Source organism: Carya illinoinensis, chromosome 11, assembly GCF_018687715.1.
Source record: "Carya illinoinensis cultivar Pawnee chromosome 11, C.illinoinensisPawnee_v1, whole genome shotgun sequence".
NCBI lineage: Eukaryota > Viridiplantae > Streptophyta > Magnoliopsida > Fagales > Juglandaceae > Carya > Carya illinoinensis.
Genome location: NC_056762.1, coordinates 25,167,990 through 25,180,824, shown reverse-complemented (window position 1 = coordinate 25,180,824; position 12,835 = coordinate 25,167,990).

Genomic DNA, 12,835 nt, shown 5'->3' with positions numbered 1-12,835 from the left:
ATCTCACTATCCTAACCGCACCATAATGTGTTTTAAGAAAAAAAAAAAGATATTGTTGCCTATCTTAAATTCATGTTTATTTATTAAATAATCATATGTGCAAATCTCACGTATACAAGTCTTTTTTGAAAAACAAAAATGGAGGTTAAAAAAAAAATTGACTTACCACCAGTTTTCAAAGGATCTGCATGAAGTTTGGTAAATGATCTGGAATTATGCAAATATTATTGTTATTTATTTTATATCATTTTTTTTCATTTCAAGCGATGGTTCATTTAAATATATAGTAAATGTATAAAACTATTTAAAATGTGTCACGCCAATAAATGCGACTGAGACAATAAAAAAAATTAAATTAAATGATAAGAAAATTATGTTTTGAAATAACATTATATGTTAATTGCGTAAATAAAAAAATAGTATTATGTACAGTCAAAATGCACAAACGTAATGTAGTCCTTTGCAAGAGAGTGTTTATTATTAAAAAATTATTATTTTTACATGTAAATCTCGTATTTATTTATTTTTTTAAAATAATTTTGTAACATTTATACAATCATGATTGTAAATATTATTTTCATTAACCAATAATTATCATGGGATTTGGGCAAAGATTTGAAACGTAAAATAGGTACACATTTAATTGAGGTTGTAAGCCATTTCATTACTTAGGCCCTATCATTATTGACTAGTCATTGAAGTTCAATAAATCTTCTTCTAGCTACCTGCAATAAAAACCATTATCACTCTTTAATAAGTGGGAAAGTTTTCAAAACAATCTCTGGGTTTCGATCCGAAAAATAAAAGTGGTCCCTTAAATAATAATAATAATAATAATAATAATAATAAAAGTCCTTCAGTTCAACCCCTTTAATTCCTCTAAAACTTGAACTTCCACCTCAACTCTAAAACTTGAGAGTGATGGGTGAGTCGATCGATATATTTTGGAGTATGCGGTTGTTATTGATTTTAAATTCCCATGTGAAGGAAGTTAGGGCACACAGATCGCTGGGGATGTGAAACGATGGAACCCACAGGGCCACAGACAAACATGGGGCACGCAGAAGCACTGCTCACTGGTCATATGGTAAAGTTGAAGCATGCTTTGGAGTACGAGGCATGGAGGGCGTTCTGCCCCTCTTGTTTTTCCACGACCGTCCAATGTGTGTTAGCCACGAAAAGGGCTGTTCCAAGATGTTCCTCTTCTCCTGTGATGTTGGTTGGTGAGACAGCCGACCACAATCTATTATATTCACACCAGTTATGGTGATTTTGTTTTCTTTTCAGGCTCCGGTCAGTAGGTGTGTGTGAGTACTTTGGACATTTAGAGAGAGAGAGAGAGAAGTTTTTAAAATGAGAAACATGAGATTTGGTAAAACTAAAATTTACAAATTAATATATTTTTATATGATAGAGATAAATATTATTATATCTAGAGTAATGCTAGGCACATATCTCAAATAGACAAATCTCATACAAGTGTTTTTTAAAAAAATGTCTCACTAATAAAAAAATAATTTCTTTTATACTCTTTTAGAAAGGTTTGTATGGAGCTTATTATTTAGGACTTGTACAAATCATTTCTCGTATATATATTGGTTTGATCTGTTCAAGAATTTACTATGGATTATTTATACAAAGCATGATTATGAATTATCCATAAGAGTGGTGCTACTTTGTCACTAAAGTAGCACCACTCATTGTTACCGTTAGTACATTTTAAATATTTTTTTAATATATTTAAATATTTTTAAAAAATTAATATATTTAAAATTACTTTTTTAATTACTATATAAAAAATTAAAAAAATTAAATAAAATGACGAGCAATACACTTCTAGCGGCGGACTCGTGTTTCTTTTTATCCATAAAGTACATGCTTAGAAGGTCTCATATTTGACCTAAAAATATTAACGGTCTCATTCATCCGTTGGATCTTTTGGGAGCTTCGGATTTTGTTTAGAGCGACCAATAAACAAAAGCAGCTTTCGAGAATCGAAATGATAATATTTTCTAAAGAAAAGTTGCAATCACAATTAAATTGGAGGTTGGGGTGTGTCTTGGCATAATCTTTTTAAATTGAGACCGTTTCTTAAAAGACGCAAAACGTCTTTGATGGGAGGATTTGTTTGCTTATACAGGAACAAAAGGGGACCCATGTGGACTATGACGTTCTACTAATCCAAGAATATTAATTTGTTTACTAAAGCTATCAACGCACTTTTTTCTGAAAATTACATCTTTAATTGTGCTTGTAATCAACATCGTCTTCACTCGTCAAAAGAGAAAAGTCTATGAGAAAAGTGTATAATTCAAATCGGAAAATGATGGATGTGGAGAGGACTTGGAACAGGAATTGTGCACGAAAGGATCCACTTGAAAAATGATACGGTGTGTTTCATCTCCCTACTCCCTCCCTTTTCACGATACGGTGTATTTCATCTCCCTCCCTCCATCTCTATGTGGTGCAAAAATCAATATTTTTTTTTATCTCCCTCCCTCCATCTTTGATGCGGTGTGAAAATCAGTCTATTTCATCTCCCTCCCTCCATCTTTGATGAGATGCGAAATGGGTTGCAAAAATCAATGTTTTTGAGATGAATGAAAAATGAACGTGAATGGGGTCGAAAATGGGTTGTGGAGGAATGATAAACAAAACAGCCATCTCCCTTTCTCCATATCTGATGCGGTGCAAAAATTAGTATTTTTCATCTCTCTCACTCCATCTCTGATGCGCAAAAACCAGTGCATTTCATATTCCTCCCTCCCTCCCCCTCTCTATAGAAAAAACAGAGCCCCCGCTTTCTTCACCCCCTCTCTACCAAGCGGTTCGAGAAGCTCAGCTTTTGTTTCAACCCACTTTTTGTTTATAAACTTATCTTCTTCTTTTTTCCCTTTTGTCAAATTTGAATTTGATTTGACTTTTCAAATTCTTTCTTTATGTACATTCTTTAGCTCTTATGTCTAATTGAATGACTATATTTCAATTGTATAAACATTCATCTATTAAAAGTATTTTTCTAAAGTCTTTTGGTTAATTGCAGAGGATATTAGTATGTAGAAGATACTAGTCAAGTCTTTTTACATGGTGAATTACATAATCGATTGCTTTCTAGGTATAGTAGGGCAAAAATGTTAGAGAAATGTTTTATACAGGTTAAAACCACAAGGCCGTAAAGAAGCTAATCAAAATCAGGAAATGGGAAGCGAAAATTAGTGTTTTTGAGACAAATGAACTATGAATGTGAATGAGTGAGACAAACATGAATGGGGTCGAAAATGGGTTGCAGGGGAATGAGGAACAAAATAGCCAACTCCTCTAGTTGTGTTTTGAACTTTTGTGGCTAGCCTTTCGTTCGTGTTGAGTCTGTTGACTTTCATCTTCCATTTTCTATTTTTTTTTTTAATTACGATTGACGTGGCAGGTGTGCACAATCCCTACACCAATTTCCTTACCTATAGTGAAACTAATTCAAATTACTAAGAGGATTGATTCTACCTCTCTTTCTCTAAAAAGAAAATTCTCGGTCTCTCTCTCTTTCTCTATCAAAATAAGGAAACCCCTTTCCTCTATTCATTCTCCTATTTTACTTATGCATTATAAAATTAATTTATCTTTTCGTTAATTTTATTTGCTAATTTTCTACTTCTCAAACTGAAAATATGAGATCTAGTGCTTCCCGGCCACCCAAGTGAAGCACATGCCCCATTAGAAAATTCAAAAAAAAAATTTATATGCAGTTACTTTTACATATTCTTTTACACACAAACTGATGTAATTGACTGCATCACTTTTTCTAATATAAAATAACTTTGAGTTCTGCCAAATCAGCGTAGTGTACAATGAGTATTCATAATTGATTGTATGTAGCGGAATTGAATTCAAAAACTACTGATTTACAACTTCCTTGACTAGGATTTCATACGAAGTAGCGCGTGAGTTACATGTGTCAGTCAAAGTTAAGCGCTTGCTTCATGCATTACTGCGCGTTCATGCGTGTAAACAATATACAAGATGTATTGTTCGACTCCCTAGTCCCACATATTTTAAAAACAATCTTTGTTACTCCCTCAATTGCCAACGTATAAACCACAATTGTTGGTACAGTGTCATACACCACCAACGAGTCACCAATGATCCCATCATTTCATCTCTAAATGTGGACATGAAAGTCATAGACGTGAAAATCTCCAACAAACGCATCAAAATGGCTACTTGCAGTGTCCCAGTTGTGGCCTTTGTTTCTTTTGTTTTCTTTTTCTTTTTCTTTTAACTATTGCAAGCACTATAATGAGATGTTTGTTTGGGACATCTAACTCTTCATCTTGTACTTCTAATTTTACTTTATTGCAATTTCCTTATAAAAGAAAAAGACTTTGAGAAACATTTTTCTCTTACAATTTTTAAAATTATCATTTTGCTCTATGAATTTCATAATTTATCAATTACTTTAGATTTTCATTAACTAAAATTTGACATTGTATATGTCTTATTATTAGAATTGGGCATGTGCAAAAAGCCTGTTGGACCGAGCACCGTCCAACATAGTCAAATCCGTCCAATAAAAGACGATTTTGCTTCAATGTCGGGTTAAACTCGATAAATGACGGGCAGACCAACTCTTAATATTCTTAAAGTGTTCAGACTAAAACCCTAGGGTGGCCAACTTCTCTTTTTGCTCTATAGACAATTGTGCATAAATAAAAGCCTTCCACTAGTCTCCAAAACAGCGTAGAAGCTCCCATATCCACTTGCAAACCCATCTAGAGAGAAATTTAGGTTTGGCTTGAAATTCTGCAGGGGAAACTTAGATGTATGAATTGTGTTTGGATCTGGAATATGCATGGGCATGAAGGATTTGAAACCCCTTGAAGTGAGTGCAATAAGAGGCTCCAAAGTAGAAAAGTTGAGATTTGGTACTCGTCATAGTAGTAGAAATTTTGTTCTTGTTGTCATTTTCAATGCTAGGTACTTGAATCAATTTAGAGATAATTCTAAAATCTTGAGTGGCTGTGAAAGCCAAATTAAGATCTTGGCTCTCGAAAAGGGGGTTTTGGGAGCTTACAAAGAAGAGCAACAAAGTGACTAGCACCAACGGAGATGAGAACCAGTAACTTCACCACCTCCCTCCTTGTTAGAAACAGAGTATACGAAAATGGAAAGAATTCTTTTTGTATTTTTTCTTGCTTATCTGGTTCAGTACACTGTAGAATATTTATACACAAAAGTGAAGAATATTCTTACATAATAGAATGCATAAGAGAGTGACACGTGTATATGTAAAATTCTTCTAGACTATTCTTTATTGTTGTAGACTCGGCTCAGCACTGGTAGTGGAGCAGTACAGTGCTTGTGGTGTAGCAAACTGATTCTTTGTTGTGGGAGGTGCTGCATGCTTGATATTGTTAACATACCCCTGCGAGCCAAGCTGTGATGGAATAACTGTAAGGCTCGATCTTAAAATGCAGAATCTTGAAGTTGATAAAGGCTTTGTGAAGATATCAGCAATTTGGTCTTTGTTGGAAAGAAAAGATACCTGAAGAGCTTTAGCTTGAATCCGATCGCGAACAAAGTGGTAGTCAATGTCCACATGTTTGGTGCGAGAATGCATCATAGGATTCACGGACAGATATGTTGCTCCTAAATTGACACAATAAAGTATGGGAGGTTTGGACAAAAATATTCCCAATTATGATAAGAGAGCTTGCAGCCATATTAATTTACAAGTGGCGTGAGCCAAAGCCTTGTATTTGGCCTTAGTACTTGATCTTGCAATTGTAGATTGCTTTTTGGAGCTCCAGGAAATTAGGTTCTTGCCATAAAAAACACAATAACCCCCAGTGGACTTTCTATCATTTGGGCACCCAGCCCAATCCGCATCAGAAAATGCAGCCAACATAGGAGAGGAGGACGGAGTAATAGACAGACGATGATCCAAAGTGTGCTTGAGATAGCATAAAGCACGCTTTACGGCTTGCCAATGAGATAAACAAGGAGCGTGCATATATTGACATACACGATTCATAGGGAAAGCCAAGTCAGGTCTGGTGAACAACAAGTACTGTAAACTCCCAACTACACTTCTATAAAGAGATGGATCTTCCATAGAGGTGGAATCATGAGCTGACAGTTTTGTAGAGAGGAACATGGGACTGCTCACAGGCTTGCAGTTACTCATTAGTCTTCTTGAGCAAATCAAGAATATATTTACGTTGTGATAGAGTAAGGCCAGTGGAATCACGATGACATTCAATTCCCAAAAAATACTGTAAATCACCCAGCTCTTTCATTAGAAAATCAGCACGTAACAAATCAAGAAGTTTAGTCAAAGCATTCGGGTCTGACCCCGTGAGAATCACATCATCCATGTAGATTAAAAAATAAATAGTCACTGAATTATGATGGTAAATAAACAATGATGTATTTGACTTTGAGACACTGAAACCCACTTCAAGCAACTGGGAGCTCAGGCGTGCATACCATGCTCGAGGGGCCTGTTTAAGGCCGTATAGTGCATGGTTCAATTTACAGACATAGTGTGGAAATTGTGGGTGAATAAATCCTGGGGGTTGTGACATATACACTTGTTCATCCAAGGTGCCGTGCAAAAACGCATTTTGCACATCTAACTGACGAATAGGCCAACCAAAAGATACAGCAATGGATAGGACTAACCTGATGGAGGTGGGTTTTATAACTGGACTGAAAGTCTCTGAATAGTCGAGCCCTTCAAGCTGGTTGTAGCCCTTGGCTACAAGTCTGGCCTTTCTCCTTTCAATTGAGCCATCAGAGAGATGCTTAGTTTTAAAATTCCTTCGACAACCTACAAGATTGTGGTTAGAGGAAGGTGGAACCAAATACCAAGTATTATTAGATAAAAGGGCATCAAACTCTGACTGCATGGTCGTGTGTCATTCTTGGAACTTGGAAGCTTCAGTTACAGAGGTGGGCTTTTCGGGTACTTCAACAGAGGTAATATGAGCTTGAGGATGAGGCCATGGAATGGTTCCATCGGTGCGTACCTTAGGAAACTAAAGATTTGACTTTGCACGGGTTTGCATAGGGTTCAGAGATGTAGAAGGCGCTGGAATAGACAGAGAGGAAGAGTCTAGATGAGAGATAAAGGTAGGGGGTGGGTCAGGGACTGACATAGGAAGTGTGGAAGATAAGGGTGGGTCAGGGACTGACGTAGGAAGTGTGGAAGATAAGGATTCATGGACAGGAGGTGTCATAAGGGGTTCAGAAGTACCAGGCAATGCGTTTTGACTTATGGTGGAGTCACGGGTTAATGGGAGAGATGGGCTGGGATACGTGGGCCTATTATGTTGTGCAGGAAATGGATTTAGTAATGGAAGACTGATTGTTTGTAGGCTGGGTTGCAGGTTAGGGGATGGGCTTGAATGATATGTAGGAAAATAGAAATGGGACTCATCAAATAATACGTCTCTCGAGATGTACATGCATGCAGATGGAACATGAAAGCAAAGATATCCATGGTGGTCTGAACTGTAACCGAGAAACATGCATGGCAGGGAACGAAAATCCATCTTTTGCTTATTATAAGGCCTAAGGTTAGGCCAGCAAATGCAACCGAATGATTTGAGAAAGGTATAGTCAGGAGGTTTGTGAAATAGAATTGCAAATGGTGATTTAAAATGCAAGGCAGAGGAGAGAAGTCTATTGATTAGAAAAACAGCAGTAGTAAATGCATCAGACCAATACAAATGTGGTGTGAAAGAGTGTGCAAGAAGAGACAAGCCAGTCTCAACAATATGTCGATGTTTTTGCTCCACCGATCCATTTTGTGAGTGAGCATAGGGACAAAAAAGACGATGTGAAATGCCAAAAGAGTGCAACACATAATTTAAAGATCTAAATTCGCCTCCCCAATCAGATTGTAAGGCACGGATTTTAGCATTAAAGAGACTCTCTACATGTCTTTTGAAAGCTAAAAAAGTAGAAGTTACATTAGATTTACATTTCAAGGGAAATAGCCACGTAAATCTGCTATAATCATCTACAAAAGATAAGTAATAACGAAAACCCCCTCGGGAAGACATAGGTGCAGGGCCCAAACATCAGAAAATAAAAGTTGAAGCAGAGTAGTAGAATGAGATGTGGATCGACTGTAGGGGAGTTGATGAAGCTTAGCTTAACAGCAGGACGAACATAGACCACGTGTGGAAGAGGTTGTGACTGGAAGGGAAACTTTGGAAAGAATGCGATGTACTAGCTGCATGGAGGGATGCCCAAGACGTATGTGCCATTGGAGGGGTGAAACACGAGTGCCAACATGTGCTTGTGGAGAAGTGGAGACGGGAGGAAAAGCATACATGCCATTCTTAGTGCTGCCTTGGACCAAAATTTGGCGAGTACGGGAATCCTTCACACAAAAAGAATTGGAATGAAATTCAAAAAAGATATTATTATCAGCACAAAGTTTTCTAACAGAAACTAAATTTTTTGAGATCAAAGGAACATGATATAGTTTAGAGAGTAGAAGATTGCCAGAGGTAGAAGGTATGGAGGAGCTGCCGACATGATGAATGGGGAGGGTAGTTCCATCACTGATACACACTTGTTCTTCACCTTTGTAATCTGTTGGACTAATAGAGAAATTAGAAAAGTCATGTGTGAAGTGATGTGTAGCAGCTGAATTTGGATACCAATTGGTGTCAATGGATGAAACTGAAGCTGGAGGTGGGGGAACAACAGTAAAGTTTTCCATGAGAGATGGGGGAGGAGGAGACTGATAACCATGATTAAAGCGATGATAACAGTTAAGAGCAATGTGTCCAGTTTTGAGGCATACTTGACAAGTGGGACGATTGGAAGGGAAGAAGGTGTGAGGAGGACGACCTCCATTACCATTACGGCCTCTGCCTCGAGCTCTATAGTTACCTCTACTGCGAGGGAACCCACGACCACGAGTATTAGACTCAGGTTGGTACTTGTAGGTTGCATTGGCTGAAAATTCTGTAGTAGCAGTCAAACCAGCATGTTGATGAGATAAACGTGCTTCGTGTGTAAGCAAATGATTATAAACCTGAGGAGGACTGAGAGCATCGACTTGAGTAGTAATAGAGTTGACCATAGAATCATAATCGGAGCCCAACCCAGCCAAGAGAAAAGTGATAAAATCAGAAGATGATAAAGTTTTACCAGCTGCAGACAGAGTATCTCGAAGCATCTTGGCCTTTTGATAGTAGACAGCAACGGAATCAGACCCTTTTTTTAGGGTGGCCAGCTGATATTGCACATGCATGATGCTGGGGTGAGATTTAGCAGCAAAGAGATCTTCAAGAATGTTCCAAATCTGTCGAGAAGTAGTGGTATCTAAAACATGAGCAATTAAAGTTTCAGATAGAGAGGAAATAAGAACACTCATAATCGCTTGGTCCTGTTGTTTCCAGATTAGAAAATCTGGGTTGGGTTTTGTAGAGTTTTCAACAAACGGGTGGGGAGCATCTATGGTTCCATCAACAAAACCAAATAGATTTTGTCCTTTGAGGTAAGGCATAAGCTAGGCCTTCCACAAGAGGTAATTTTCATGACTGAGTTTTACAGTGACCAAATGAGAAGAGGAAGGAAGGGGAAGAATAGAAGATTGAGGTGACGGTGGAGGTGGAGTTGGTGGTGGTGGTGGTGATGGTGGTGGTGGTGGGGGTGGAGTTTCGGAGCTGTCATCCATAGGAATGCTCTAGACGTGGGTCGCACCGAGCTCTCGATACCATGTTAGAAACAGAGTATACGAAAATGGAAAGAATTCTTTTTGTATTTTTTCTTACTTATCTGGTTCAGTACACTGAAGAGTATTTATACACAAAAGTGAAGAATATTCTTGCATAATAGAATGCATAAGAGAGTGACACGTGTATATGTAAAATTCTTCTAGACTATTCTTTATTGTTGTAGACTCGACTCAGCACTGGTAGTGGAGCAGTACAGTGCTTGTGGTGTAGCAGACTGATTCTTTGTTGTGGGAGGTGCTGCATGCTTGATATTGTTGACACCCCTCCACCATTTCACACGTTCCAAATCCCCTCTCTTCCCCCAAAAACTCAAAAGTGACTAGCAACAGATGATTTATATTTTTTTTAGTGCTTTTTTGTTTGTTTGAGCTCTAATTAGTTACAATGTAGTGATGTTCTGTGAATATTCGAGTGTATTCTTTTTTAGATTCAACCTGAATATTACAGGTCAGGTTGTTTTGGCCCTGGTATGCGGAATGGTTTGGCCGGGTCCAAAATCAGTATGGGTTAGACGGTTTGTAGGCCTAATTTGAATCATTCTTTCAAAATCTAAAAGAATCATATAAATATTCTAAACTAATTTCTTAAAAGACAAGACAATTAAGAAAGCATCTTAAAACTCAAAAATATCAATTTCTTGAAAAGATAATTCAAGGTTTCAAGAAATAAAATTCTAAAACATTTTCAAATAAAAACGCAATCATTCGTAGAGGGAGGACCTTCCCCCTCAGCATTGGTGGCCAACCAAGGTGCTACCTAAGTTGAGGGAGGGCAGCATCGCCTCCTCCCAACCCAAGTAACTTGGATATATCCTTTGTCTATCTTTCCCTGCTTTGAATATATTATAGTGCTTTTGAAATGTTGTGTTTTTAGGTTTTTTTATGATTTTTTTTTCTCTATTTTCATTTTTTATTTATATGTTGAGATGCATTTGCGTCATGCTTTTGATTTGTTTAAAGTTTTTTGAGCTTTCATTTTTCAATTTTTTTTCGATATAATTCTACTTTTGTATATATTTTTAAAATGACTTATCAAAACAAAGGACACCTTTAGTTTTTTTTTTTTTTTTGGAAAAAGACCGAGCTCATTACTTTCAACTTAACAAAGAGAGAATACATGGAAGAATAACCTCCAGTTGAATTATCTCCCCAGTGAGGAGTAGAGCATTCTTAGCTAATACATGAGCAATATTGTTATAAATTCTTGGAACATGCATAATTGACCAGTGGGGCATCTTTCCTAGAAGCTGTTTTACATCTCTGATGAGAAACCTAATTGAAGTCCATTTCTCGACTGTTATTAATTGCATTGACCATGATAAAGCATTTCCTTCAAATTGCACTTTCTGTGACCCCATTTCAGTACACAGCATGGTGGCTTTAAGGAGAGCAATTGACTCACCCAACTGAGGGTCTAGAAAAATCTCCCAAGATGATCTTAGTATAGTAAGTACTTTGCCTTCCCAGTTTCTGACTATAACTCATATCCCAATCTTGCAATAGATTTTGTCGATGGTAGCATCCCAATTAATCTTGTAAGAATCATGTGGAGGAGCTGTCCACTGATGAGCAATGCTAAGATCATTCCTTGGCAAACCTTTAACCCGTTGATGAGAACATTTGAATTCTTCAAGTACTTAGTGAGTTTGTGAGACCAGAGTGATGGGAGGGGTGAACACCTCTTCAAAGATAAAGTTATTCATTCTCTTCCATAGTTGGTGGGCTGTAAAAGTAATTTCTTCTAGATCCTCAACTTGCATAGATGAAGAAAGTTTTCTCAAGAGTTCCAAAAAGGAAATTTCCTTAACAGTACAACACCTCTTGTTGATATTATTATTATTATATTTTTTTTGTGGACAACCAAATTAAATTTATCATGATTTGTAGAAGTTCGTGTTGAAGGTAAATTTTAAAAGAAAATGGATAGATACCTTACATTTCTTTACTATTGTTTTATTATTTAGTTATTTTTTCCGTTTTGCTCTTTGAATCCAAATTAAACAAATCTAAAGGCATGACATTCTTGTGTAATTTAAAAGAAAATAAATTCAATCAATCAACGTAATTATATAATTTAATTAAAAATAAATTCAATTTTATAAAAATTAACATTCTTTTACTTTTTGAGTTTCAAAAACATTGTTAGAAAGAAAGAGGTTTCTTTATTCTATTGGTTGATTGAATTTATTTTATTTTCAATTATGTAAGAAGCCTGGAAAGTCATATTATGAGATTTTTAATCTAAATTCAAAGAATAAAAGGAAAAAAATTGAATAATTAAACAGTACTAAAAAAGTATAAAGATATGATTATCCAATATATATATATATATATATAATTTACACAACGGCAAATATATTTCTCTAATTTATAATCTCGATAAAAGGAATCAAAATCCCGTGAATAGCGCAAGTCCATGAAGTGTGAGCTAAGCAACACGCTGGCAGCTCTGGATTGGGTTTCATTTAAAATTTAAAAAAGAAAAAAAAACACTTTGGAAAGAGGTTGACTGGTCTAGGTAAATGATTAGAATGAAAGAATATGTCAGAAATGATCTGATTCTCAGCCAAGATTGGTCAATTTAATATCTATGGCTCTGGATGGCTGTCACAAGAGTGAGTGTTGTCATTTGGCCTCAATGCCTAGCCATTTTAATGTTTCTACTTACCTATAGTAGTTATACCCATCCAGCTTGCATGTTCTAAAGCGGCAAAGCCCTTTCCATGCCACTTATGGTTTATAAATGGCAACATGGCGTATAGGTTTTGGTTTAATTCAGCAATTAAGTCAAGAATACTCAACTTGAAAGATCTCGTTTGAGACATACTTTGCATATTGCTGCAGTGGTAGACATTGTTAATGTCAAAAAATGCACAATAAATTAGAATAAGAAAAATAGTCATTCCCGACCCACTGATGTAGTCCAAGACTAGATGAGACAGTTCGAAACCCACGATAACAGTCTAGAACGGTGGTATAGTGCCCGTATATACATCCTTAATAGTTAATGGAAAATAAATACAAGAAATATAAATAGAGATAGAGACATACATATTTACATGGTTTGGAAAAGGGGCCAATATC